Source organism: Pteropus vampyrus, unplaced genomic scaffold (assembly GCF_000151845.1).
Source record: "Pteropus vampyrus isolate Shadow unplaced genomic scaffold, Pvam_2.0 Scaffold36, whole genome shotgun sequence".
In the NCBI taxonomy this organism is placed as follows: domain Eukaryota; kingdom Metazoa; phylum Chordata; class Mammalia; order Chiroptera; family Pteropodidae; genus Pteropus; species Pteropus vampyrus.
In genome coordinates, this window is record NW_011888817.1 from 142,483 (window position 1) to 147,810 (window position 5,328).

Genomic DNA, 5,328 nt, shown 5'->3' on the forward strand with positions numbered 1-5,328 from the left:
CTAACATGGTTCATTCCAACATCAACATTTTTACAGAGCTGTAAACACTCTGCTCTATTCATCACTATCACAAACCTTTTCCATATTGCTACCTAGTCTTCATATTTCACATTTTAATGGCTGCAATACATTCCACTGTATCAATATACCATCATTTTTCAACCTACTTAGAAAATGGATGTTTGCTATTTCATACTCTTATCTCCTATGAACAAACAAAATAGGAGCTATAGATCAAAAGGACATGGGTTTGAATCCAGACCTGTCCCTAGATTTCTTCTTTAACTCAGAGTATTGGCTTTCTGGATTGGTCGATCCAACTGTCAGGAAGCTCTCTCATGATGTCACATTGGAAAGTGTGGTCTCCATCCATCACTGGAGAAGCATGTTTGAAGATGAGTTTTCAAATGGGCCTGAGTTGATGTGGCAGATGAGACACTGGCCTACTCCACAGTGTAGAGTCCGGATTCTAGAGTGTTAGGCACAGGACCCTGGTCCCAGCTGCCTAGTGATTTACTGCAAGATCTGGACAAGCCACAAGCCCGGTGTGAGTAAAATTCCATGGCATTGTAAAGGTCAAGGGTATAAGTTTTAAAGTCAGAGCAGCTGGGTTCAAATCCTGGCTCTGCCACTTAACAGCAATTTATGTAATTCTCTATAATTTACATAAAGTTACAGGATCTTAAATTCACAAGATCCCCCTCGCCCACAGTTTCACTTTCTATGGTTTCAGTTACCCTCGGTCAAATGGAAAATTCCAGAAATAAACAATTAATTAAGTTTTAAATCATACGCTGTTTTGAGTAACGTGATAAAATCTCCGACATCTGCCCCCTCTGTCCAGACATGAATCACCTTTCGTCCAGCATCTTCACACTGTACACGCTACCCGCCAGGTAATCAATCACTTGGTAGCCACCTCAGTTATCATATGGCCTGTCGTGGTACTGCAGTGCTTGTGTTCGAGTCACCCTTATTTTACTTAATAGTGTCCCCAAAGCTCAAAAGTAGTGATGCTGGCAATTCAGATGTGCCAAAGAGAAGCCAAAGTGTTTCCTTTAAGTAAAAAGGTGTGTGTCTACATAGCATCTGTAGAAAACATAGTGTATGTGGAGTTTAGTACTGTCTGTGGTTTCAGGAATCCACTGGAAGTCTTGGAATTTATCCTTCACGGGCCAGGGGGTACTACTGTAGGACAATGCATGTGAAGGGCCAACTAAAGTATAGTAACAGAACCCACTGCCTCCACTTCCTCATGAACTCTTAGGGCCTCCTAAACAGGCTTCTGCTGGTGGAATCTGGTTATACTTGTTCCAATACACAGACTATCACCTAAGGCTGGAAAACATTTTTTCCCTTTCCTCAGAGATTACGACATGTAATGGAATTCAACTCACAGAATCTTATCCATTAATCCAATGCCTCATAAGGGTGCCGGAGTAAGATTCAAGCCTCACAAAGCACTATGAGCTCATCACACAAAGGTCCAACATTCTATTCATATGTCTATGTTCTACCAAATAGTCACATGATGGGAGGGCCCTTCCTTAGGGACTATGGCAACCAGTTCTAGCCTGTTATCTCAAGAAATGCTTCCTCAACAATCAGATACCATGGAATCAAAATAAAAGCAGCATCCTGGGGGAAATTCCCACGATGCTTCTGTGTACTCTCCATCTGGAATTCAGCAAGCTCAGAAACCATTATCCATCAACATGGGGAGGAAAAAAAGCTATACAGCCAATTTTATGGTAGGCAAAGTACAAGGGGATTCTAGCTAGCAGTTAGATAAATGCCTTCGGAGGAAGTTATTTAAAGGAAAGAAGAAATCAAGATAGTTAAGGAAATGTGAAGACTGGACCTATTTCCCAGGAATCTCACCTAGTGCCTAGTAAGATGAAAAGCAACGGCCATGAACTGAGGACGTGGAGGTCCTGCCCATCTTGTGAGCAGGTGCTGACATCCACAGCCTAGTGCTCCAAGTTCTCTGAGGTCAAAAACCTCTATGTGTGGCTCTACCTCTTGGAGTTGGGCTGTCTAGGTAGGAAGCTAACTATGGACTCTCTGCTGACTTCTGGCCCCAACTGCAAGTGGGACACAGCCAGGGCATGGAGTAATGTGGCCACGAGTTTGAATGCCAGCGCGGTTACTGACAATTATTACCCCCATTCTATGCTCATTATTTCAGAGTCCACCTGGATGTATTCGGAGGCAACGAAGCTCAGGGAAGAAAAAGACTCTACAATACTCAGGGCCTCAAAAGTGATTCTAAACCCTGACTACAGGTTAGAAGTTACTATGTGGGAAAAGAGGCTCCCTTTCAAATGAGGAGCTCCTTAGTGTGACCGTTATACCTACATTTTAGACTTATGATATTCCTTAATACAGGAATTTTTTTTTAAATTCGATCCAATGTTCTTCCCTGTGGAATGTGCTCATTTGCACAGCAAGTGATGAAATTCCTAGAGATAATAATGAGCCTGTATTAAGTGCCCACATGAGACCTGAGTTACAGCACTTCACGTACATTATTCTTATTTAAGCCTCTCATCTACCCTATGAAGAGAAGGACATATGTCTATTTTACTGATCAGGAAGTTGAGGCTCAGAGGGATGATGTAACTGGTTCGAGCTCATACAGTCCAGAAGCAGCCACAGTGGGATTCAGCTCTCCTTCCACTCTGCTGTACCAGGCTGTCTTCCAACAGTCTGTATTTTTTTTTTTTTTTTTTTGCCATTTTCCTTTATCTTGCCTCCTCCTCATACTCCTAAACGCTAACGCTCCACACACCTTTAAATTAAACACACGCCCTTAAAATAAAACATTAAATCCCTGAGGCAGTGAAGTCTTGCAGGTTTCTGGTAGTTCAGAAAGAGCACCTATGACAACCTGCCACCTTCAGAAAAGGAGAAAATGTATCAGCAAATAAGCACAGGACCTGTGTGTGGGATGGGGTGGGAACTGAGATGAGGATCACTGATTAGCACCGTGCCTCATTCCTCTCAAAGGCCCTGGGTACCAAATGTAACTGGCACACTCATGCCAAAGGAAAGAAAAAAAATTAAGTTGTTTTCCAGAAGAGTGACTTTTATCATAACCTGGAATAAAAGCACCATGTCAAACAACTTGTTCACAGAGAGGCAGGTGTATACTCTGCAAGGCCCATGACCAACAAGGCTTTCCATTTCCAGGGAGCAATGGGAAAAGCAACGCCTCCCTCGATGATGGGAGACGGAGCCTCGACACAAGGACTGAACTTCCTCCAAAACAAAGCAAAGGGAGTTTCCACATCTGAAGTCATTTTCGGCTCTGATAACATGCTAAGAGAACACGTCACTGACGATAACCCCGTTACTGCTACTGTTAATAACAACGGTACCACGTGTCTGGGTTTACGTGCATTAACATGTTTGATCCTCATAAAATTCATTAGAAATGATACTTTTATTCTCACCATTTCATTGTGAGACAAGGAAACTGAGGCAGAGAGTGAAAGAAGCTGCCTGAGTCTGCAGGCGTGGACCTGAACCCAGGCAGTCCGACTTCAGAACTGGTCCTTCGCTGCCCCTCAACTCTGGAATCGAGACCACCTGGGAGCTTTGCGAAGCTCCCGGGAGGGCCAGTATGTGACTTTGGTCCAAGTGCCCAACGCCCGCCATGTGCAGAGCCACCAGTGAATGCCAGCGCACTTAGATCACTGTCCCCACCCAGCCCTGATCCCACTGCTGCCAGCAGCTCCAGTCTTCTACGCCCGAAGTGGCCTGAACAGATGAAGAATGTGCTGACCCCATCTCGAAGGCAGACCCCACTCTCCTGCTTCCGTTCTTGTCACTCCCACCTAAAGTGACACTGACTAACCAGAAGCCTACACTGGCTTCATGAAAAGCCAAGTTTGGCCGAGGCCACAAGTCCAAAGGGAGATCTGGTCACTGCTACAAAATCTCACCCTGGCACCACCACCCCACCCTAGTGTTTAGTCTGTATCAGGCTGAACTACACGAAATGCTGGTATTCAACCATTTCTGACCTAGGAAAACAGCAATTTCATGCGGTTCAACCTAACGGGGGGAGGGACCCTTACAAATGTATCACGGACCTACCAGACATTCATTCACTCAACAAACACTTATGAAGCAATGACATGTGTGCCAAGGACAGTAACAGTGCCAGGCCACTCACGACCCCGAGGGCGGACTTCTCACTCACCTTCCCCCCTAAGGGTGAGAAGCAGAACTCATCAGGCCCTGTGAGGGCGATCAGCTCAGCCGCACAGAGGGCCAGCACGGCCTTTCCCCTCGAAAGCCCTGCTGCATATGGTGCCCGGGGCTGGGATGGGGCTTCGCAGGAAAATGCCAAGGGACCCTGCAAGGTTTCGTCAACCAGCAGTTGCCAACAAGGGGCAGTCACAATGATGAGGACGTGCATGAACAACTGCACTGCCCAGAAAGCCAAGGTGCACCTCTATCGATGGCACAGCTGACATTTGACGGTGTAGCCGGTATCTTTCTAAAAACGGACTGCAGCTCAGAAAGTTCCAGCTGCTTTCATTTCAACAGCCCAAACCCAAAAACCTTCTGACTTCTAACCAAAACTCAGACTTCAGCCACCATGGTTGGACCTGTAGTGAAGCTCTCTCAACCTCAGTTCCCTCGTCCATAAAATCAGCACCCTGTGAGTCTCTGCACAAGACAGGACAGCAGAGTTCAACAAGCATGAGCCTTTGGCTGGGATGGACCTGGAAGAGAGTGGCTGGTGCCTCCAATGTTAACCCTGCCACTAACCAGCTGAGGGCCCTCAGGCGAGTTTCCCCAACTACACGATGAGGAAAGAGGCCTCATACGGCTGGGGTTGACAGAATGAGACAGTGACTGTACACGTTCAGCAGAGACACCGGCAGAGGGAAGGTGGCACTGCTGTGACTGACGAAATACAGGAGGGGCGACTTAATATCTATCCTACGGAATGAAGACTGCTCCTCCGGGCACCCCTAATTCCTGTTCCACAAGACCAAAGCAGAGGCCTCAATTCTCAGGACGAGCAGGGATCCACTCCCACTATAGCTGGAAAAGATTTCAAGACCGGAGCTGTCTGGAGGTTACACAGGAAGCAAGGGACAGTCCACTTAAGAAATGCTCAACAGCGCAAAGCACCTAAATGGCCGCCACGCCTGGCCACTGCTGTATCAGGGTCTGTGTTCCTCAGTGACGGGTCCACGTCCAGCCCCAGGGACCACGCACTGACCAGGAGGTCACCAACAAGCTCTGCCTGGCAGAGAAGCAAAGACTGACAAAAACGAAGCCAGAGGTGAGACAGAAACATTCGAGTAG